Below are 25,435 nucleotides of genomic sequence, written 5' to 3' on the forward strand. Positions count from 1 at the left end.
AATTGTAAGATATGTGAAGCATACTATGGGAACAGGACTTCATTTCAAACGTTCTGGCTCCTCTCTGGTGAGTGCATTCTCTGATGCTGACTGGGCAGGATGCAGTGATGATAGAAGATCAACTGGAGGTTTTGCAGTGTTCTTCGGGTCTAATCTTATTTCTTGGAGTGCTAGAAAGCAAGCAACTGTGTCACGATCAAGCACAGAGGCTGAATACAAGTCCTTGGCGAATGCAACTGCTGAAATCATTTGGGTTGAATCACTTCTTGAGGAATTGGGGATCAAGAAAAATCATATCTCATGTTTATGGTGTGATAACTTGGGAGCAACATACTTGTCTGCAAACCCTGTGTTTCATGCAAGGACAAAACACATAGAAATTGATTTTCACTTTGTGCGAGAAAGGGTTGCAACAAAGAAACTTGAGATTCGGTTTATTCCCTCTAAGGATCAAGTTGCAGACGGCTTTACAAAGGCTTTACCAGCAAGATCATTTGAGGAGTTCAAGAGTAATCTTAATCTAGGATAGTTAAGATTAAGGGAGGGTGTTAGAGAATATTGTTCCGTTGTAATCTCCAACTCCTTTCCTTCACATGTTCTACTCAAACTCTTGTAATCTTCCTTATACGCCAAGGCTTGGCTTTGGCCACATCAATATATACGAGACCGCGGCTCCCCTCGAGGGAGTAGGAACGCTTATCATCTTACAGGAGGGAGTACTATTTTTAATATTTATATATTAATGCAATTGTCGATATACTAATCGATTAACATGAAATAGGATTGTATATCACATTGGAGAACTTACAACAAAGGGTGTAGCAAAACCAGATTGGACAAGAAACCATCTATAACCATGTATGCATGCCTCGCCAAAACCTCGCAGGAAAAAAAAAAACGGATTTCTCATCTTATGCCGAGGTAGGGACGTCTTAGGATTGATCACATTCGAACGCGTTTGTGATTGTGTGAGCACTGAAGCCATTGTCGGCGAGGGTTGGAAGGAGAATAAGCGGCAACCGGGATGAAATGCCATGTGTTGAAATCAAGGATTTTGACCTATTGAGGTCTTGAGTCAAGGTTAATAGGTTAGAGGCATGTGGTATTTTTTTTCTCAGGTTGCAATGCATGGGCTCTTTTGCTAGTTATTCTTTATCAAAACACATGATGGGATCCTCACAAAGAAAAAAAACGCACATGATGGGATGGTATAATAACAATACTAATGGACCCAACAGACAGCGTCGTCGTGCCCCTATCGAGGATATCGGCGATGATGTCCCGCATGCTGGAGCTTGACGTTGGTGAACCAATGCCCCAACAGCAACGAAGGGAAGTGCTCGGTGAGGAAGAGGCCAGCCGGCGGGTCAATGATCTTGTCGGCCCCGCGGTGGTATATATGTCCATTCCTCCATCCCCTCGGATACCGCCAGGCTGGTGATGTCGTTGCTCAGCGCCGCCACCTTCTTATTGACATACACCGCAGCGGCGCCTGCCGAGGCCGCAACGGAGCGTACTCGACCGACCACCTCAGCGATTGAGACCGCAATGGTGGGGTCCTTGCAGAGCTCAAGGAGGGTCCGTGGCCCATGCCGGCGACACAACTCCGGGATGGTGCTGACGATGTGCTGGAAGCTGCCGATGATGGGGGGAATCCATGGTCCAGGAGGTAGCTGCGGCTTTCTTGGGTTGTTGCTCCCGCCGCCGGCGAACTTGAGAAACAAAAGATATAATAGGATGGATAGAGCTATGAAACATAACATAGCCTCCATGGCACACATGCAGCTAGCTTATGCTCAGTTCGTTGCTCAGCCGAGTGATACATAATATAGTGAGCTAGCATGCGCACATATAGGAGGCAAGGTATAGACGGAACATGCGTGGAACATAGCCGAGAGAGACCTTTCAATGGGTAGAAGCCATAGCCGCCGGCCATGAGTGTCAGCACATACGTATAATGTAAGGTACATACGGGGATCATGAGTGGAAGCCATAGCCCGTGGTTGGTTCGTAGAGAAAGAAGGAAAATGATAGCAGCCTGCTGTCGGTGCGCTCCCATGGATCTTAGCAGCCGGAAAAGATGGTAGCTCACAAAGCCGAGAGGCCTTTGAATATGTTTCCACGTCCTTAGTCGTGGGAAACTTTGACCGCACAACTGGCTAGTAACCAGATTAGTTCTATATATATAGCTTGTTCCACTAATGAAAGTGCTTCGTTCCATTAGATCTCACACATGTCTTGATACGGAGTACAATATTATAGGAACCTCCAACACACACATGTCCCCACAACCCCACCTTCCTATGACGGTATAACATCTGAGTCCGAACCGAACATGGTGTGTGTGTGCGCGTTCAGGGGTGAGCGTATGTGCGTATATATGAGCGCTTTAGTATACTATGTTAAAAAAAGAGATGAATCTCACTAATTTATTTGTACATGCATGCATGTCACATTAAAAAATGAATGATCACCTCAACATGCAACCTTGTATGCAAAACACCCACTGCCACATGCAACCATGCATGAGAAAATATTTATAATTCTACTTATATTGAAGAAATATTTTTCAACTATACATAATAAAATATAATAAGTCATGTGTATTTTTTTAATTATGATTCACATGTTATTAATCAAAATATTCATATTCCACACTATCAAATCTCACTGAAATATATTGCAACCGATTTCTGCAGCAATGCACGTGCTATCACCTGGTATTCATTAACATGGCAAGTCAATTTCCCTCAATCACCAATGATTTCAGTTATAGATAATATAATTCCTACTTACGCGAACAGAGAAAGTTAAAACCCAATCCTATATGCGGTCTATAGTAGGGGAAAAGTGAGTCGATCGCCCATTGACAAACAAAACATGAATCATTTCACAACGCTTGTTGTCGGTTCTTATTTACTTTCTCGGGTTTTGTAATTTTCTAGGTTTTTTCTTTTCCTAGGTTTCACTTTCCAATTTCTAGTTTCCCGCTTTTTCCTATTTCCTAATTCCTTCATCTCATATTAATTGACGCTCAAATGGATGTACCTAAACATATTTCAGTGCTAGATACATCCTTTTGAGGGTCAATTATTATGGTATGAAAGGAATGTTTTACCCTTTTAAGTTTCTTTTGAAATTCCATTTTATTTACATATTTGGTTTTAAATATGTAAATAATTGGCCGATATCATGGGCATTATTTATAACATGTGAACACTTTCGACCTATGGCCAAACATTCTTTACATAAATGGAATTTTTGTAATATAAATGACCATTTATCAAGGGATGTGCACATTTTTTTATAATTACACAACCATATTGAAAAAAATACGTGAACACTTTATTAATTAGACGAACATTTTTTAAATGGATGAACACTTCTAGTTACAAGTATATATATATTTTAAATATGGGAATACTTTGTTGTAGATTCATGATTTTTTTAAAACCCTAAAATACTTTTTAAAATGAAACAAAGTTTTCTTATAATATGACAAAAATCGTAAAAACTATTTTGACTTCCTCAATTCGATACCGAATGCTAAAAATCAGTGGCGAAGCCATGCATGAGCTGTGTAGTCAAATGACTACACAGCTTTTTTGGCAAAAACACCATACAATAAGTATATATCATGCAGAAAAAATTATAAGTACATACATATGACTACACAAGTTCGAATTGACTACACATGAATGAATTCCTGGCACCGCCACTGCTAAAAATGTAAATATATAATATCTATCTCTGTTTTTTTTCATATGCACATGTTGTTGGCTCTCTTTTTGCACGAACCTCCAGGTTTTTTTAAACCTTGGTTCTCTTTTTGTACAAACGTGCAAGTTTTTTAGCCTCAGATGTGTCAAGCCAGGTGGTATCGTATCAACATCGATGTGCTAATGGGCATATGAGCAGTACGGGTGCTAACGCCCGCAATAAGTGATGTATAGTTTTCCCCCGGTTAGAGTAGTATAATTCTGTATGTCAATATCTGGATTTGTGATTGGCATGGCCGGTCCCCCGGTCAAAATAGTAAAATGTGGCCAATCCTATTAGACGTCCGCAAATTGAGCTGGCTCGGTCTTTGCTGTTTCCTTCGAGTTGCTGCTCCAGCGTTTTGTTTTTTGCTTTTGTGCTGAAGTATTTTTCCTGTTCTTTCATTGTGCTTCCATTGTTTTTGTTGGTTTCCTATTGTGGGTTTTGTTCCAGATTTTCCGTGCTGTTTCATTTAGCATCACTGCTGCAAGTTTTTCTGAGTTTTTTGTTGTCGTTTTTCTTTTCCGCTTTTTTGGTTATCTATATCTGTCTCTTAACTTTTTCTTTTTAAAATAAAAGATGGACATTTTTAATCGTAGTGCACATTTTATTTTAACATTGTAGACATTAATTTAATAAAAAGTGAACATTTTTTATTACAGGATGACATTTTTTACATGGTGATCGATTTTTAATTGCACCACGAACATTTGTTAAGAACGGTGAAACAATTTTTTATACACAGTGGATGATTTTTAATACATGGCAAAGATTTTTTAAATATGTGCTGAATATTTATTGGAAGACCCAACGAACTATTTACTATGCTTAAATAATTCTAGAAAAACCATGGCAAGAAAACCACAAAAAAAAATCACCAACACATGAATGTACCACCATCTCTCATAAAAGATAGTGAGGCTGACACTGGGAAGCCACATCAACCAGAACTGGGCCCTCGGCCCATCATTGCTAAAGAATGCGCCACCTCTCATATATGACGTTAATGAGCGTTACATAGGAGGTCTCATAAAAAGTGGTCTATTGGCTGCTTCAAGATAATACGCAAGCTTCTGAAGTTTAAATTTTTATCAAAGTGGACCCAATACGAAAGCCCACATGAAAGGCTTTAGGGCGAGCATAGCCAAAACTTTTCATTAGTAGATCTCTAGCTTGCATATTTTTCTCAAATAGTTGTTCTAGTATTAACAGTATGGAATAACTACATTCTAGAATTTTATAGGGATGCCACATGGTTTTAGTTTTTGCGTGGTCCTGGATGCAGATGAGCACATCCTTAGTGTCATTTTTATTTGCAAATCACCTTTGTAAAGTATTTGAAGAAAATAGGATACTTGGTTCCACAACCGAAGGGGTTGAACTTGGTGGCTTCCCACACTAGTAGAAAAAGGGCATTTAGTCCCGGTTCATAAGGGCCTTTAGTCCCGGTTCTGGAACCGGGACTAAAGGGTCGTTACTAACGCCTCCCCCTTTAGTCCCGGTTCTTACACGAACCAGGACTAAAGGCCCTCCACGTGGCCGCTGCCTGGAGGTCCACCTTTAGTCCCGGTTGGTAACACGAACCGGTACTAAAGTAAATTTTATGATTTTTCTTGAAATTTTTTTTTGAATTTTTTTATTTTCTTTTTTGATTTTCAAATTTCTGAATTATTTTAACCTTCAATCTCTAATTACCCCTCATCACTGCTCAATTTAACATCTAATCTCTAATCACCCCTCATCATTCTAAATCATCTAACTTCTCGGACGGTCACCCATCCTCTCACTACTCCAGCCTGAGCACGCTTAACTTTCAGGTTCTATTCTCCCTCGTTTCCAAGTCTGCACTTGTTGTTTTCCTGACAATAGTAAGATGTCAATCCTATTAACCCTCAGGAATTTAGCTTGAGCATGAAGTCACACATTTCACTGTTTGAGTTTGAAACTATTGTTCTAAAAAACAATAATTATTTAGTAACACTAATATTTCTTGAATAAGTAGTTTGACCAGATTTGACCAAAATTCAAAAAAACTGAAATAATTATTTAGTAACACTAATATTTTTGAATAATTAGTTTGACCATAGTTTGACCACAGTTTGACCAGATTTGACCAAAATTCAAAAAAACTGAAATAATTATTTAGTAACACTAATATTCTTGAATAATTATTTAGTAACACTAATACTTCTTGAATAAGTAGTTTGACCATAGTTTGACCAGATTTAACAAAAATTAAAAAAAAGAAATTTGAGCATAACTTTTTTTCCTTTTAGAATTTGAGGATTCTAAAAATTTGCTAACAGGTCGGCCGTCAAAATCGGATGCGGATTTTCGTGCTGAACATTTTGATATATTATACTTTTTGCAAAACATGTCCAAATTTAAGTTTTTAAATTTTCCTAACTAGTATATGTAGTAACATAACTACATCTGGAAGGATTTTAATTTTTGAAGTTTTTATCATTTTCTTTTGCTTTTTACAAAACTGAAAAACCGATCCACCGGGGTGGGGGGGCAGAGTTTGAAAATGGGACCTTTAGTACCGGTTCGTGCCACGAACCGGTACTAATGCCTGAAACCCCATTAGTACCGGTTGGTGGCTCGAACCGGGACTAAAGGTCTAACCTTTAGTACCGGTTGGTGCCACGAACCGGTACTAATGGGCATCGCACCCTTTAGTCCCGGTTCGTGGCACCAACCGGGACTAAAGGTCCCATTTGAACCGGGACTAATGCCTGTACGGTGCCCTAGCCGCTCGAACCGGGACTAATGCTCACATTAGTCCCGGTTCGTAATGCAACCGGGATTAATGCTCTTTTCTGGCCGAACCAAAGGCATGTTTTCTACTAGTGCCATAGGAAGATACTGGACAAATTAATATGAAAACTAGAGAACATGGAAGGTATGTTACACTCGTAAAATAAGAGCGTGAAATGTTTTTTGAAAGTACTAATACGTTTGTGCTAGTGGCTATCAAGTTGTTCTTGCCAATACTCCCAATGAAGTGGAAGGAAGAAAATCCATCTCGATGGTCAAGCCACCATTGCAATATTAAGACCACTGATACCAGAATAATCCGACCATTTGAGCAACATGGAAGATGCACATAATGTTGACAATTGTTTAGGAGATTCCTGAATGTACAACTTCCATCAAAGATTCCAAAGTTTCTATGTTGACGAGCCAACTTAACATCTTCATAATTGCCAAGGTATATGGTGTTGTCACAACTACAAGGTGGTCGGGTGTGCACAGCAGGGATAGAGACATATGATTGTCTGCATATTTAAGTATGGTTGATGTCATTTGTGCGTGGAGAAGAAAATAGATATGAGGAAGGAAGGAAAGATGTCAATGGTGAGGTGGCATGGTAAAGCAAGTGATATGAGTGAGGCAGTGATCGACTGTTGCTATCGGGTGCCGGCCAAAGGAGGTAGAATGGGTGGATGGGATGCCAAGAAAATAGTTTTAGTGAATTTATCTATAATTTTTCCTAATATATTTTTCTAGTACAGACATGGAATGTGTGTCATTCCATTATTTTGGTCAATGCAATATATATAGGACAAATTTTATCTACCACCAGTGGTAGTTACCACCACTTGAATTTTATATGTTATATGTAGTATCTATCAAATCGGAGAGTATGTACGCTTAATATGTAGTATATAAGAATGTTTAGGTAGTATATATACTATTTTTTGGTAGTATGTATCTTATTTTGAGTATGCTCTCTTTTACGTACAAATATGTACGTATTTCACAAATATAAGAAAAACCATGGGCCAACTTGCAATTTTTCATATAACTCACTTTGGAGTATCTTATATATAGTATATGAACATACTTAAAATGATAAAGTAGAATATATACTACCACATGGTAGTACATGAGACATGTGGGGTAACTACCCCCAGGTGGTAGGATGGATTTTCCCCATGCATGACCATTTCTCTATATATGTCTACATGTCCTTGATGCATCCACGTGGAATAGCTATCAGTTGTAGGTCAGAACTTCTACCTACAGTCATCCCAAATTTTTCAGACATATCCAATGACTCTGGACTTGCCCCACCAGGAAGCACCCAATCAAAGTGGTAGAGCAGGTTTGCCAAAGTGATCTCTAAGGTTGATGCGCCGAATAGCATCCCAGGACATTGCCTTCGTCCAGCACCAAAGGGGGTGAATTCAAAATGTGTCCCATTGTAATCTAAGTTGTTGTTCTCAAACCTCTCTGGCAAAAAGGCTTCAGGGTTTTTCCAGTACTTTGGATCCCTAGAAACTGCAAAGACATTAATTAATATAGTGGTGCCTTTAAGCAGCTCATAACCCATAATTTTAAATCCATTCTGGCCATCCGTGGGATTAGTGGAGCTGGTAGGTGCAACCTAAGAACCTCCTTAATGACCATTCGCATGTAGTGGAGGTTTCCAAGGTCACTATTTTTTATGGTTGTTCGATCTTGACCTAATACTTTTCTTATCTCTAGTTGAGACTTAAATATTGTTTCAGGATGACGGACGAGCTCTGACATAGCCCATTCCAAAATTGTTCCTGTGGTATCTGTGGCACCAGAGAATATATCCTGCAAATGAAAATTAAGGTATGTTAAATTAGATCATACTTCTATATGTCGCACTTATAATGAAACAATTTGTGAAACAAAATATATCATTTGAAAAATTGTATGTGGTATTTTGAAGTGAACTATAGGATTTTTTACATACTTTGAAGCCTAAATCCCATTACAAATATTTTGTGAACATTTCGAGGCACTCAAGGCAAGTAACTTCTCAAAGTATGATATCATGTGAGGCCATATGCCTCCCCTCGGGTTACACTTGACAGAGAAAGAGGTGAAAGATCACAATTGCAAAAATGGGACACTCAAGTTTATGAGAATATGATTTCTGAGTGGTTTGATCAGGATGTTTGTTTATTCTTATAGAAAACATCACCACTTTATAGTCGATGTAGGCATCTCTATAGTGGCAAAAGGAAAAAAGCAAACTTAATAAAGCAACATAGGTTATCTTCATGATCTTTCACAAAATTCTTAGCAGCGCATGATTTCCTCGATTGCTAATGATGTGATGAAACTTACAAAAACCCATTTCATGCTAGGAAAATATTGTGGAAGGGCTTATTATTCATGGGTTGCATCAAAAGACAAGGGATTCTCAAAATTGTTTTTGGCGAGACTTATGACACTGTAAAGTGGATGTTCGTTCCACAACCAATGTTCATGGAATCTTTCGCCTTTATGTGATGTCACTTGAAGGTAAAATGTATGCAAGGTGGGTTCTTCGGTGTGAAAATCAATGATGATCTAGAACATTAATTCCAAGAATAAAAAGATCTCCATCAAGGGTTATTTATTTTCATCAGTGTCGCTCAACATTATGGCGGATATGTTGGTTGCAATATTAAAAGAAAGAAGGATTAAGGTCAGTGCCATGGTGTTCCACCCAGGTGGGTCATGATAGAATATATGTACTCATTATGAGGTTCATACCCTTATATTGCTACACCATGAAAATGGATAGGCAAATAACATGGCGTCCGTGTTATGAGTTTCTTTGAAAATACTTAACAGTAAAGATTATAATTTTCCACAAGGGTGAAATCCCATAAAGCTAACGGATATAGTGTGTGGACAACATCAATGTCTAGGTGTTTGTTTTGTCAAGTATGTTTTTTTCCTTATATTATCTTGTATTCGGATCTTCTACATGTGTCTTCACAATAGTGATTGGAAAGCAAGAGACTATTGAATTCATTCACACTATTTTTCACATGTTTATGAGGTCATTTCTGAGATATCCAAGCAGAATCTAGAAGAGATCCTATTTCAGCTCTAGCATCTACCGGCAGAGCAAAAACTCAAAAATACAAATAAATTTACCAAGAAGATTCATGTGTCTAGGAAAGAACTAGAGAGGTCTTAGAAGAAATGATTTGAATTTAGGACTACTATCATTTTAAGAAATTATTTTTAATTCCAAAAAGGTTACAATTTGTGATATGATCTCCTAATGTATATGTACTCATGGAGTGTGCCGCTTTCTCTTGCAAAGTGTGGGACTATGCATTAAATTTGCTTCAAATAGCCCACTCTGTTTTGATATATTTTCCTTGTTTTAGAGAATTATTGTTTGTATCCAGTTTTTTCTTGGATTTCTTTGAACAAGTTTGCTAATTTGTTCTTCAAGTAGTTTTTTTAGGAAATAAAATCATTTATATACTTCCTTTAGCAAATGGCCTGGAAGTATCGTGATGCTTAGCCATTCTTTCTTTTGTCCGACCTTTTTAAACATTCTGATAAATATAGGAAAACGCCAGTGCCTAGGTGGAAAAGATGGGCTTTAAAATGTCGAAAGGGAAAATAAAGAAAAATAAAAGTGAATGGATTGAAGAGTAAATTGAGCTAGAAAAATAAATAAATATGTGTTTTTCCTTTTTATTTGATGACTGAAAATAAATAATCTACAAAATAGGTACAAATGAACTCTGAGAAGACCAGGAATAGTAACATAGGATATTTGGAACATTTAAAAGATCGGACAAATCTTCCATGGTCAAAAACCAAGCAAGTATATATATGTGTATTTATAACTTTATATTTCGACAATTAGAGAAATATATTTATATGTCTTGTCAGGTAGTAATATGGTCTGGCCATACGTAGTGGACGGGTGTACAATGAGCATATGGGAGCCAATGATAAGATATTGTAGTTGGCTACCATGAAATTTATATTTCTAACTAAGGTTTTTTTATTCCAGTTTTTTTTGGGGGACGGGCTAGAATACCTATTTTCGGTAAATCATGGAATATTTTAGATTGAAACTTTTGAATGAATTATTTAACTTTATGTTGCATTAAAATATATACTATTTGACATCACTTAGACGAATACTCTCTTCTGTTCCATTGGTCAGCACATATGCATGGCCTTCTTCCCATAGTTGCAGAATTGTCATAGACACCGCACGTTTACACCAGTAATATAGTTGTGATAATACATGCATACTTATCCTATTTGACACAATTATAGTGTTTCAATTCAAATTCATTTGAATATTATCAAGTGTTACCACAGTTTCTCGGCGGTCATCAAATTTTCCTGTAACAGGTGGATTACCAGAAATTCTGACCAGAAAGAAATAATCTTGACATATATGACATAGATAATGGTAACTAAATGGTTAATGATTTAAGTTTGTCGGGACAAAAGTAATCAATCTTTCCTATCTGGTATCATATGTATGCATCTGTTACGAGTAGAAAAAGCTTGCTTGTTAAGAATACTCACAAATAAGACGGCGCATATGCTCTTTGTGGTTAGAGGGAATTCCAACGAATCATCGTTCTGTAGCCTGAGCAGCACGTCCAGCAGGTCCTCGTCATCGGTGCTTGAGGCCCCATCACCAGCAGCTCGCGCGGCCTTGCGCTCCTCAATCACGTCGGCGATGATGCGCTGCATGCGGCCGTAGCTCTTCTTCATGCGCCGCGCGCCAAAGCTGAGCCACCGTGCCAACCGTGACGACGGGAAGAGGTCGACGAGGCAGAAGCCGCCCAGCAGGGTGAGCACCACGTCCAGCTCGTGGATGTACTCGTCCTGCTGCGTGAACCTGCCGCCGAACACCGCCTGCGACACGACGTTGTTGCTGAGCTCCATCATTTTCTCGCTGATGTTGATGCTGTTGCGGGCCGCCGCGGCGGTGGCGATGTCAGCCAGGAGGTTGCCCACCTCCTCTGGCCGGATGCTCTCCATGCGCCTGACCTGCACGGAGCTGAGCAGCTCCACAATGCAGACCTTACGCATCTGGCGCCAGTGGTCGCCGTAGGGAGCAAAGATGATGCCCCTGCCGCCACAGCCGGCGATGTCCTGCGTCGGGGTGCCCGGCCGGGTGGCAAACGTGAGGTCGTTGGTCTTCATCACCTGGGCCACCGCCTCGGCGCTGGAGACCACCACGGCGTCCACCTCGCCTAGCTTGAGGTGCATCATTGGCCCATATCGGCGACACAGCTGCGTGATTTTCCGGTGTGGGACGAGGCTGACTACGTGGTGGAGGCTACCCATGATCGGGAGAGTCCATGGCCCTGGCGGCAGCTGGTGCTTCTGTGGCTTGTTCTTGCCGCCGGCGAGCTTGAGAAGCCAAAGGGCAAGCGGCATACCTAGTGCTACGAAACACAAGCTGAACCACCCCTCCATAGCAGGCAGCTTGCATTGGCAAGTGCAGTGGTAGTGGTACTGATAACTTACCTGTCTGGACTCTGCATATATATATAAATGTATAAAAGCATGCATGTTCTTTTTCTGGCGAGAGAGGAGCTTTCTCTCTCCGGCTGCTAAGTGAGTATACAGTATGAAAGTTTGAGCCGTTTTCTCTTGTCAATTGGTCTCGGCGATGGGGTTAGTACAAAAGGCATTACACGCATCAAACTCCACTTTGTACATTTCAAATCAATTTAGTTCTAATTTTTTCCCAGTTAAATTTCTCTATAGAAAAATTAATGAGCTAATATGTAGGAGTACAACACAACCAAACTATATTTAATGATGCATATAGTGGAACTAATTTGGGATTGTAAATGTTGACTTATAACAAAGCTCTATGACTTTAAATAAGTTATGGCGAAGAAAGAGAGAGCGGCGTTTGGTTCCTGGGCTTAGATGAGCCCGGGTGTGAACAGTAAATTCGTTAAAATAGCAAAAAAAAAATCCAAAAATCTTTTTTTGTGATGAAAGATGTTTGAGTGCGAGATGTCCGTGCCAAATTTGGTGAAGTTTGGACATTTTAGGAGCTGTCTGCAAAAAAACAATCAGGCATGTGAGGAAGTTTGATGTTCTGCACTGTTCGGAGGTCGTTTTGTCTCTTTTGACAAGGCTCATCGAATGTCCAAACTTCACCAAATTTAGCACGGGCATCACGAACTCAAACATGTTGCACAAAAAAATTGGAAGCTATGTGGTGAAGCTTCTGGCAATATTGTTCTGGTTTATAGCACTATGGGTCTGGTTTGGTTTGTGATTGCATCTTCCTTCAAAAAGCATACAAGTTGTTTTTTCCGCCAGATGTATCTTTTAATACTAAAACATACATGCTCTTTTTCTGGCGGCTATGTGGCGAAGCTTCCGGCAGAGAAGGTTTCTCTTTTCTGGCTGCTAGCTGAGTATGAACGTTTGGGCCGCTTTCTCGTTTCTGGCTGCTAGCTGAGTATGAAAGTTTCGGCTGCTAAGATTGCAAATTGGTTTCCCTGGGTTAGTGCAAAAGTCATTAGAAGCATCGAACTCCACCTTCTCCATTTCAAAGTAATTGAAGTTCATGAGCTAATACATACAACCAAAGTTTTAAATAGCGCGCTAAGCCACTTCTAAATGCTATAGCGTGCTATAGCGATGCTATAGCGCGCTATTTAAAATGTTTACTCATGTATTTGGACAAAAGACCCTTAGCGCAAGACCTTTTCTAAACGCTATAGCGTGCTATAGCGGTGCTATCTCGCGCTATTTAAAACTATGCATACAACACGACCAAAGTACATTTGATGATGATGGTGAATTATGCCTGATAGCAAACCTAGGAATTTATATAATTTAGAGCGAAGAAAGAGGTCTAGTACTGTACACTATTTTTGTCATCAGCAATCTAGCCGCCAATAATTTAAATTTTGTCATACTATCTTTAAATTTTGTCATCAGCAATCTAGCCGTCACCAATTTAGTTCTGTACACTAATACATCTCGACTAGTATATAGTTGCATACACTAGCCAGTTCATGAGTCATCAGGACTTGGAGGTGATCACATCACATACATATACCGCGTCTCACTCCAAGCTGCGCTTGCCAACAGCTTGTAGCCTGCCATGGAGGGCTGGTTAAGTTTGTGTTTCATAGCACTATGCACGCTAGTGGCCCTTTGGTTTCGCAAGCTTTCTTGTGGAAACAGAAAGCCACGGCTGCCTCCTGGGCCATGGACTCTTCCGATCATCGGCAGCCTCCACCAAGTCGCCAGTGTGCTCCCGCACCGCAGGATGATGGACTTGTCACGTCGGTATGGGCCGCTGATGCACCTTATGCTCGGCGAGGTCCCCACGGTGATCGTCTCCAGCGCCGAGGCGGCGGCGTTGGTGATGAAGACCAACGACCTCGCCTTCGCTGGCCGGCCGCACAGTGCGACGCTGGACATCTTCAGCTGCGGCGGGAGTGGCATCGTCTTCGCCCCCTACGGTGACCCATGGCGCCAGATGCGCAAGGTCTGCACCATGGAGCTCCTCAGCTCCAAGCAGGTGAGGCGTATGGACGGCATCAGGCCAGAGCAGGTGGGCAACCTTCTCCGTTATGTCGTGGCCGCAGCATCCACGGGCGCCGCCGTCGATGTCAGTGAGAAGGTGATGGCGCTCAGCAACGACGTGGTGTCGCGGGCGGTGTTCGGCGGCAAGTTCCCGCAGCAGGAAGAGTACCTATGAGAGCTGGATGAGGCGTTCGTGCTGCTAGGTGGTTTCTGCCTCGTCGACCTCTTCCCGTCATCGCGGCTGGTGCGGTGGCTGAGCAACGGTGAGCGCCACATGAGGAGGAGCTATGGCCACATCCAACGTATCAACGCCGACGTCATCGAGGGGCGCAAGGCGGCGCGAGCTGCCGCACAGGACGATGATGACTTGCTGGACGTGCTACTCAGGCTGCAGGAGAAGGACGCGTTCACATTCCCTATGACCACGGAGAGTATAGGCGCCGTCTTATTTGTGAGTAATTTTCTTTATGCTTCTTATTAATCTACCTATGTTATATCATATGTGCAAAGTTTTAATGCAAAAAGAAAACCCCTAGATTCATCATTTCATAAATGTGTTAGTCTCAACTTGTTTCATAGATTTACAAACGTAAATTGTTGTATCTGAATTGATTATTGTTTCGTACTACTACATATGCAGAAACAATATATAAACATACATACCACAACAATACTTTTCAGGACATATTTGCAGGTGCCACTCAGACCACGGGAGTTGCCTTGGAGTGGGCGATGGCTGAGCTCGTCCGTCATCCCGAAACCATGGCCAAAGCACAGCTTGAGATCCCAGAGGTGCTAGGTCAAGGTCGAGCTGTGTTTACTAATAGTGACCTCGCCGGACTCCATTACATGCGGATGATCATTAAGGAGGTTCTTAGATTGCATCCACCAGGTCCTTTGATCCCCCGCAGGGCCAGGGAAGACCGTAAAGTTATGGGTTTTGACATGCTTGAAGGCACCAATGTATACATTAATGCGTTTGCAGTTTCTAGGGATCCAAATTGTTGGGAAAGTCCTGAAGAGTTTAAGCCTGAAAGGTTTGAGAACAATAACATGGATTACAATGGGACATACTTTGAATTCACCCCCTTCGGTGCTGGTCGGAGGCAGTGCCCTGGCATACTTTTTGGCACGTCAACCATGGAGATCGCTTTGGCAAATCTTCTCTACCACTTCGACTGGGTGCTTCCTGACAAGGCAAATCCAGAATTTTTGGACATGACCGAGAAATACGGGATCATCGTAGGAAGAAAATATGACCTACAATTGATACCGATTTCCCATGGAGGTTTCCATGCCATATAATCATAGATGGATGTGCATTGCCTCATGATATGTCTGTATTTAGTTTGATGTATAGCAATATATGTTGTTGCACCAATAAGAATAAAAGAACCTCGTTGAACCTGCAATATATTATGGTGGATGACACAGACTATTGATTGTACCAAAACACAAAGTTTGGACTTTTTAAATTGCCCCAGTGAAGTGTTGTAAGGACCATATTTCAATCTACTTTCGTGGTCTGATGTCCTCCATGTAAAATTGAAGGAATGGCCTATAATTTCTTTCTTTTTTTGCTTTCTTTTGTGTCCCTTTGGAAGATCTACTGTCAGGTTTATCGATTGAAATCTAGATCCTTTGGACCGACTTTGCTAACAGTTATGGCCTCGCCCAAGGGCTCATCGGTTACTGTCTTGGCATGCTTTAGGCCAAATGTAGATTGAATTATTATTTTTAATATTCTCTAAGATCTTGCACTATTGACACACTGGTTTGGTTTTCCGACCAACTTTCCTCATAAAATAAACTGTTTCCTTATTATGAATCAAAAGGAAGTGTGCGCTCTCTTGAATAAAAAAAAGAACAAGCAATTATTTCGCTCAACTGATCTTCTGAACGGGCTACCATAATATCTTGCCAGATTTTTTTGGCCCAGTGTCGTATCCACTATATTGAGACTCTATTACTCTATGGTCTATAGACCATAAGCAATCACTCTCTCTTTTCAGTCCGCTCTCGCCTTCAACTGTCACTGATTTGTTGTCAAAATTCGCTATCGTCGAACTCTGAGTAATGATCGCCATGGTGGCAACTAATATACCGTGTTATCTTCCTAACTCCCAGCTCACTCAGTGTGTCGCATAGCGACACGTCTTAAGTTACATAGCGACTTAATTGCATGGCCCCAACAATTGTTTTCTCTCTAACCTTTCTCGTTTAATTGCACACCAACTCGATAGTGCTGCTTAATGGATCAAGTGCGTACCGCTAACAAATAGTATGGTACCACTTATTATATTTAAATTCTGCCTCTGTTTGTATAGATCCATGGCAGAATGTGATTGCTAGGTTTGGTTGGCAGACATGGAACAACATATGTATGGCCGTAACTTTAAGGAGGCGCATACAAATATTTATGTTCTTGTGTCAAAGAGCACCTTTGTTTCTCAACGAATTTATTAAATCATATAATTAGGCCGTCCGTCTGTATGTAGTTCCAGAAGAGTGGGTGCAATTGGCATGTAGAGACGTGGGACATGTCCATCTTAATACTATACTATTGAGTTGTGACTGCCTGTGTGACGTTTTCATCCATATATCTTAATAATGCACTATAGTTGAATGTGACTCCGCCGGCTGCTAACAAAGCAACAAACATGAATGCATCCGTGCAATTGGCGAGCAGGTTGTCTTGAACTTGGGTGCATGCCACCAGCACGCGGTTGCTAATATGCATCATGCATGCATCTAGTGCGTGTCACACAGAAGGAGTGCTCGTAAAAGATATATGCATTGTCACGCCCACGATGGATCTGTGCCTTTCTGGTACTCTAGCCTTGCAATGTTTTGGTTGGAGCGGCTGCTATGAAACGTCAATGCAATCTACGCAATGTTGTCTTTGGCCCACTATCAATCATATGAAGATAACAATAAAACATGTGGTCAGAAAACATTGTCATACTCAGACCATGCTGAAAAGCATACATATTCCATTAAACTATACTAATAAATCAGACAAAAAACTAATAAATCAGACAAACATCGATTAGTAAATGAATTACAAGACCTGAATAGCAAAAGAAAGGTGCATTTTAGTTATGAATGCTAGGTACCTGTAATTTTTTGTTTTCATTGATTTTTTATTTTGTCGCATACTCTATCAGGTTTAGAGAAATATGATCTTTTGGTATTGAGCCGACTCTGGAAGTCAATTCACCTTGTTTTACCTCCTAAGTATATGTATAATGTTCGGTCATATATATTGTTATTTAGGGCTTACTACGGCCCAAGACACGAGTGTTTTTCTATTGTTTTTCCTCCCATCCTCACCATGATCTCGACTACTGGTTGCCTGGTACTTGTCCTTGATTTCTCTTCTTTTTATCCACTTAGATCCGTGGCCATCTGAATAGGATTTAGCTCACCCTCGCGAGACCAAATTTAGATTCATGGCGCAATGTGATTGCTAGCTTCGTTTGGCAGAGATGGAGAATTATCCTGTCAACTTAAAGGAGGCCCTTACAAATACTACATGTTCTTCTTGTATCTGAACGCAACTACATTTCCAAAGGTAGCAACACATTTAAAAACTCACATACAATTAATTAGCACGGTACAAAGTGTGCGGGCACGTAGGGAGGTGAGACATGTCTATCTAATCTAATGGTAATGTGTTGACGTCCGACTGTCCTGTGACGTTTCCGTCCATATTATCCTCTAATAATACATTGTAGTTGAAGGTGACTCCTCTCGGCTGCTAAAAATGGAGTATGAATGCACGCATGGATCTTGAACTTGTTAGACTAAGTATATATTAGATATACGTGTTGTAACACAACTTGTATTTGTACGGTTCCCTCTTATAAATATATGACAGCCGTACCCACCAAGGGTATCGAGCATTGTTCCAAACCCTAATACGTTTAACATGGTATCAGACGACGCGTTCGATCCGCGTCACGCTTCCGCCGCCTCTGCTGCCGTCGCGCCGGCCCCCGCCGCCGCGCCGCCTCTCCCCACTCTGGCGATGGAGTCGCCGTTCCTGGTGTCGCCTCCACTTGCCTGGGCCCGATCTACTGCGTCGGGATCACAACCTCCCGTGCCACAGCGATCGCCTGCCATGCTGCCGCCGCCCCGGTCGCCTGCTGCGCTTCCGATCGCGGCCACCCCGATCCAGTCGCAGGACGCGCCTCCACCACCGGCCTCCTACGGCGCCAATGGGCAGCCAGCCTACGGTGGTCCTCCAGCCCCGGCCCCGTACCACGATGCGCCGCTGGCCTCGGGGCCCTATGGCTCTCCCATCCAGGCGCCGTACGGCGGCCCGTACCCGGCGCCCTACCTCGCGCCGTCTGCTGCGTCGTATGCGCCGTATGCTACTCCTGCCCCGACGTCCTACGCCGCTGCCCAGATGTATGCCGCTCCTCCTGCGCTCCCGTATGGTGCGCACTCCTCGGCGGCTTATGGCCATCATCAACAACCATCGGCCGATGCACTAATCCCATATAGTGCTGTCCTGCCGCCTGGTCCGCCGCCTGATCTGCCGCTCTCCGCGCCGATGGCCGAACCAGGGCCTTTTCACTTCGCCCATCTAGTGACGGTGAAGCTTTCTGCTGATAACTATCTCCTGTGGCGCGCTCAAGTGTTGCCGCTGATGCGTAGCCACTACCTTGAAAGATATGTTGATGGCTCCCTGCCGTGCCCTCCGGCTATGGTTCCGGTACCCTCGTCCCATGGTGGCTCTGTCATGGTCCCCAACCCTGCTCATCGTCGGTGGACTGCTCAAGATCAAGCCATCCTGGGTGCTATTCAGTCATCGCTCACTCCATCCGTGGCTGGCATGGTCGTCTTTGCCGCCACGTCGAGGGATGCATGGGCCACGCTCGACTCCAGCTTTTCCTCGCAATCGCTGGCCCGTTCCTCTGCCATTCGTAACCAGCTGGGTGAGGTCAAGAAAAATGACCTCTCCGTCACGGCCTTCTTCAACAAGGTCAAAAGTTTGGCTGATACACTGTCGTCTATTGGGAAGCCTCTTCGTGATGAGGAGTTTACTTCGTTCATTCTCAATGGGCTTGATGAGGACTATGATTCTCTCGTTGAAAACATTAATGGACGTGACACACCGATGCCGCCTCGCGATCTCTATGCACGCCTTCTCAACACCGAACAGAGGCTCGCTGCTCGCCGCTCCGTTGGCGTCTACACGGAGGGCCCTTCTGCGAACGCTGCTCTCCGCGGGGGCGCCCGCGGTGCCAAGCAGAAGGCGCCGCCGACCTCAGGCAACCAGCCCCGTCCGCCCGCTCCACCTCCGACGGCTGGCCGCAGGCGGCTCCACTGCGAGGCATGTGGTGGTGGGGTTGAGTGTCAACTCTGCGGCATCGAGGGGCACTTGGCGTCTCGCTGCCATCGTCGCTTTAAACGAGATTTTCTTGGCATTGGGAACAATGGGAAGGGCAATGACAAGCAAGCTGCTCTCGCTTCACCGGATCCCGGGTTCACTCCTTCATACTCGGTGGATCCTGCCTGGTACATGGATACGGGCGCTACGGACCATTTGACGAGTCAGCTTGACAAGCTGGCCACTCGCCAGCCCTACACTGGTCACGATCAGGTCCGCACGGCCAATGGATCAGGTATGCCCATCTCACATGTTGGTCAGGCATCTCTTCTTTCACGTACCACTAAAACCTTGCATCTGCTTGATGTCCTTCGTGTTCCCTCAGTCACACGTAGTTTACTCTCGGTTCCTAAATTAACTCGTGACAACAATGTGTTTGTTGAGTTTCACCCTTTCCATTTTTTTGTTAAGGACCGGGACACGAGGGACGTTCTTCTTAGTGGTCGAGCTCGCGACGGCTTATACGCACTTGATGTGCCACGAGTCTCTCAAGTTTTCAGTGGTGTTCGGGTGTCGTCGTCACAGTGGCACTCTCGCCTTGGCCACCCCGCTACTCCCATTGTGCGCCATGTGCTTCATCGCCATCATCTTCCTGTTGAGTCGAGTAATAAGGAGTTTCTAGTGTGTGATGCTTGTCAACAAGGCAAGAGTCATCAGTTGCCTTTTTCTGTATCAAGTCGTGTTGTCATGGCTCCTCTTGAGCTTGTGTTTTCAGACGTGTGGGGCTATGCCCAAACTTCTGTTAGTGGTCACAACTATTATGTCAGTTTCATCGATGCTTTCAGTCGCTTTACTTGGATTTATCTTATTAAGCGCAAATCTGATGTGTTTCATGTCTTTATGCAATTTCAAGCACATGTTGAACGATTGCTTAAGCACAAAATTATCCATGTTCAGTCAGACTGGGGGGTGAGTATCGTAACCTTAACACCTTCTTCCAGAAGCTTGGCATCTCACACCATGTGTCTTGTCCTCATACACATCAGCAGAACGGCGCAGCTGAGCGCAAACACCGTCACATAGTTGAAACTGGCCTGACACTTCTTGCACATGCCTCTGTCCCGTTTCGGTCCTGGAGCGATGCTTTTGTTACTGCCTGTTTTTTGATAAACAGGATTCCCACACGACGCCTTCACATGAAGTCTCCACTCGAAGTGTTGCTTAATGAAACTCCAGATTACTCCCTCCTCAAAGTGTTCGGCTGTGCGTGTTGGCCGCATCTTCGTCCGTACAATAAGCATAAACTTGAGTATCGATCTAAACAATGTGTGTTTCTTGGGTACAGTCCTCTCCACAAAGGTTACAAGTGTCTTCACATCCCGTCAAATCGTGTTTACATTTCTCGTGACGTTGTGTTCGATGAGACTGTCTTCCCGTTTTCCACGCTCACATCACCCACTGATACTCCCGTCACTGAGTTGCACTCTTTTCCAGTTTTGCCTGATCAATTTGTGGATGCTGCATATTCTCCTCTGTTGGTGCCTAACCATGGTGCAGGGACTGGACGAGGCGCTCGACTTGAGCTTCTGGATGATGATATAGCCACAACTGCGCCAGTTGCTGCCACGCCGGATGAGGCGCTCGAGGAGACTGCCCCCGCCACTACCCCGCTTGACCCCGACGTCGATCACGCGTGCATGACCCATGCACGAGGATCCGACAGGGTGACCAAGTCGCCGGGGCCAGCGGCCTCGCTGTCGCCTGGGCCGGCCGAACCTGCGGAGCTGTCGGCCGGGCCGGCTGGACCCGCGGCGCTCTCCCCTGAGCCGAAGGCCTCGCAGGTCACCGAGTCTTCGTCGCCTGGTCCGTCGACGCCGATCACGCCCGGTCTGTCTTCGCCGACCCTGACCGTGCCACCGGATGCGCCTGTTGACTCGCCCGCCGGTGCGTCCTCCTCGCCGCTGATGGATAGTGGCTCCTCTGGTATGGCAGCTCCAGCGCCACCTCCGCCTGTCGTCCTGCGTCCCCATACTCGCAGCAAAAGTGGCATCTTCCAACCGAAGAAGCGCACTGACGGCACTGTTGCGTGGCTTGCGGCCTGTGTGGCACATGCTGAGGCTGACCCTACGACTGAACCACGACATTTTCGAGCGGCGCTTGGCATCCCGCATTGGCGTGCTGCAATGTAGCAGGAGATTCATGCCCTTCAAAGAAACAACACTTGGCGTCTTGTTCCACCTCCATCTGGTGTTAATATCATTGACTCTAAATGGGTATTCAAGGTGAAGAAACATGCTGATGGCTCCATTGAGAGGTACAAGGCACGCCTGGTTGCCAAGGGGTTCAAACAACGGTATGGCATTGATTATGAAGACACATTCAGTCCTGTTATTAAACCAACTACGATTCGTGTTCTTCTCTCTTTGGCTGTTACTCGCGGATGGTCGCTTCGACAGCTTGATGTTCAGAATGCTTTTCTCCATGGAGTTCTGGAAGAAGAGGTTTATATGCGTCAGCCGCCAGGTTTTGTTGACCCTGCTCAGCCACATCATTTATGTCGTCTTGTCAAAGCTCTCTACGGTTTGAAGTAGGCCCCGCGTGCATGGCATGCCCGTCTTGGCGCTGCTCTTCGTGCGCATGGGTTTGTTCCTTCTACAGCAGACACGTCTCTGTTTATTCTACAGCGACCTGAGGTGACTATGTACATTCTGGTATATGTTGATGACATCATCCTTGTCAGTTCGTCTGCTTCTGCTACAGACCGGCTTGTGTCCTCTCTTGGTGCTGAGTTTGCTGTTAAGGATCTTGGGAGACTGCATTATTTTCTGGGCCTAGAGGTTCTTCATTCTGATGGTGGCTTGATTCTTACTCAGAAGAAGTACTCTCAGGATCTCCTGCGTCGTGCCGGTATGTTGCAGTGCAAGTCTGCTACAACTCCCATGTCTGCTACAGACAAACTGATAGCTCTTGCTGGTGACTTGCTTGCTCCTGAGGATGCCACAGAGTACCGTAGCATTGTGGGTGGACTGCAGTACTTGCTCATTACTCGACCAGACATATCATTTGCAGTTAACTGTGTGTGCCAGTATCTTCATGCACCACGTGATTCTCACTGGTCAGCTGTTAAGCGCATCTTGCGCTATGTTCGTCACACTGGTTCATATGGTCTCCATCTTCAGCCTGCGCGTTCTGGACTGATCTCAGCATTCTCTGATGCCGACTGGGCTGGTTGTCCTGATGATCGGCGATCCACGGGGGGACATGCTGTGTTCTTTGGGCCTAACTTGATCGCCTGGCAAGCTCGCAAGCAAGCTATGGTGTCTCGGAGTAGTACCGAAGCTGAGTACAAAGCTGTTGCTAATGCCACAGCTGAGATCATGTGGGTGCAGTCATTGCTTCGAGAGTTGAAGGTCTCCCCAACTCAGCCGCCTGTTCTTTGGTGTGATAACGTCAGTGCAACATATCTTTCATCCAATCCAGTATTTCATGCCCGAACGAAGCACATCGAAGTTGACTATCATTTTGTGAGGGAACGTGTTGCTCAGAAGCTTCTTCAGATTAAGTTTGTTTCTTCGAAGGATCAGCTTGCTGATATTTTCACTAAATCCTTGCCCTTGCCTTCTTTTGAAGGATGTCGTCGCAATCTTAACCTTCTGAGTGTTTCAGGACATAGTTAAGATTGAGGGAGGGTGTTAGACTAAGTATATATTAGATATACGTGTTGTAACACAACTTGTATTTGTACGGTTCCCTCTTATAAATATATGACAGCCGTACCCACCAAGGGTATCGAGCATTGTTCCAAACCCTAATACGTTTAACAGAACTAGTGGGGCAGAACATAAAGGCGTCATGGCCTGTATACTAAAAATGATTCAACCGGCTGCTAACATTCCCAGTGAAGAGCAGATCTTATAGTCGATCTAGTGGACGTCGCACCGAATTCCCAGTACGCACAAGATCGATATACCGGATTCCTCCGGCTGCTACTTGACTGTGAGAAACGTGGATGCATGCATGCGTTGAGTGGTCACAGTTACGTAAAGATAGGCCTGATTGTCACACTCACGATGGTATGTGCCTTATACTGTTCCAGCTGGTGCGGCTGCTATGAAAAGTGGATGCAATCTAGACGATGTTGTCTTTGACAAAGTATCATTCATATATATAAGGATAACAATAACACATGTGCCAAGAGAAGCAGTGCACAAAGTACACCGCATAGATGTCCTTTTCTTTGTAGCTTGTTTGCGATCTCGTAAGCACCACACCTCCAAACGAAAAGAAACACACCTACTCGGACTATACTGAGAAACTGGCACATGTTGCATTAGGCTGATAAACCAGACAAAAGAACGGTTACCAAACGAATTACAAGACCCAGAAAATTCTCTACTAAACGATAGATGAAGTAATTTCCACAAACACAACCATGGCAGACATGCAAAATAGGAACCAGTACCAAATTACACGCACAACGGCTTCATCTTAGAGAAAACTAAAACTTTTGAATTCCTGCTCCAATAGTTTTGTAGGAGACAAAATCTGCTAAATCGAGGGTGAAGAAAAGCCCCGTCATGGTTACGCCATGTCAAAGTTTTCCTCTTTCCATCCTTTTCTCTACACGCAAACCGGTCGAATGGCTGAGCCAGACCAGCCTAAATGTCACCGACCCGTCCATGCACCCGCTCGCAAATGGCTTAAGCTGCACCAGGTCGCACCTTCACCTGACTCGTGCACCACCAATAGTTGCCCTCATATGCATACGCGTAGGGGTAAGTATTTGAAGGAGGCGGCGACACCTATGGAGAAAATGAACACACATAAAGCATCTCCAATACAAGATTGAAAAATTAGTAGAGGTGCAAAGAAAATGCTCTTTACGACATTTTGACATAAAAACGGTGCTCCAACAGCTGTCCCTAAAATACACCCTCTTGTGCTGCAAATATACAACAACATGCGCAAGTCTCGCAAAACAAAAACCCAGCTGCGTGCAGCCAAACCACCATCCGGAACATTCCCTAAGGTGAACACGCAGAAATGCCTCCCCTCCCACTTTGCTGCTGCTACCAAATCCGTTCGAATCCGGCCGCTTCTGGCCAAGGACGCCACCACTGTACCGCCGTGAAGTCAGATCCACCGCGCCCTCCATCGCTCGGACTGCCGCACCACCGCAACTACTGAATCGCAACGAGCCGTCGCACCGGCCGATACAAATCACCGGTCCTACCGATACAAGATCCATGAGTGACTGCTATAAGATCCATGAAACTTCAATGCTATGAAACGTCGCTGCAATCTGTGGGCCGTTGTCTTTGACCAAGGATAAATGTTCCTGAAGGTACCTCATGTGTGTGCTTGTCTTTTTATTTAGCAAAAAATGTTTCATCTTCATCTTCAGCAAATAAAAACTCTTGAATTCCCGCCCCATCTGGAATAGGGCACAAAGTTTATTCAACACACCATGAACGAAAATCCCTACAATGGTTTAGTGGACCACATGATCCTGAAAACCTGATCAACAGACAAGGACAACTTAAGGAGAAGGAGAACTAGTATTTCGCAAGGCGCTGGTGTTGTTGCCATAGTCAAGAAAAAAAACAAAGACCTCAAAGAAAAGCTATAATATTTGCATCTCCCAACCTCACGACATAGTAGAGGCGATGGATCACAGGTAAAAACAGTTAAGATATTGGACCGGGCAGCTAGGGTTTGGTAGGGGGAGTTGCCGTCAAGCTATGATACTTAATAACATGGCATAACGATGGTAATGAATGCATGCCCTAATTTATTAGTGTTAGCTATCTAGAGTACGATGGTAATGAATGCATGCCCTAATTTATTAGTGTTAGCTATCTAGAGTTTTTTTGTACTCCCTGGGTCTCCGATGGTGGAGCAGGCACATGTGACTATCTATCCTTCCTCCGCAGGAAGCGGCAGCAAGCACAACACACAGTTCAATCACGGAGTAGAATAGCAGCATTTTCTTTGTACTCATTCTCCAGTTTATAAGGCCCACATGTACTG

At 43.9% G+C, this 25,435-nt stretch overlaps 2 pseudogenes; one reads left to right on the top strand and one right to left on the bottom strand.

Annotated features, from left to right (window-relative positions):
• Positions 1-7,726: 7,726 nt before the first annotated feature.
• On the bottom strand, positions 7,727-11,985 carry LOC123048131 (desmethyl-deoxy-podophyllotoxin synthase-like; annotated as a pseudogene).
• A 1,654-nt stretch (positions 11,986-13,639) lies between these two features.
• On the top strand, positions 13,640-15,372 carry LOC123048132 (zealexin A1 synthase-like; annotated as a pseudogene).
• The last annotated feature ends 10,063 nt before the right edge of the window (positions 15,373-25,435 follow it).

This window comes from Triticum aestivum, chromosome 2D, assembly GCF_018294505.1.
Source record: "Triticum aestivum cultivar Chinese Spring chromosome 2D, IWGSC CS RefSeq v2.1, whole genome shotgun sequence".
NCBI classification, from domain to species: domain Eukaryota; kingdom Viridiplantae; phylum Streptophyta; class Magnoliopsida; order Poales; family Poaceae; genus Triticum; species Triticum aestivum.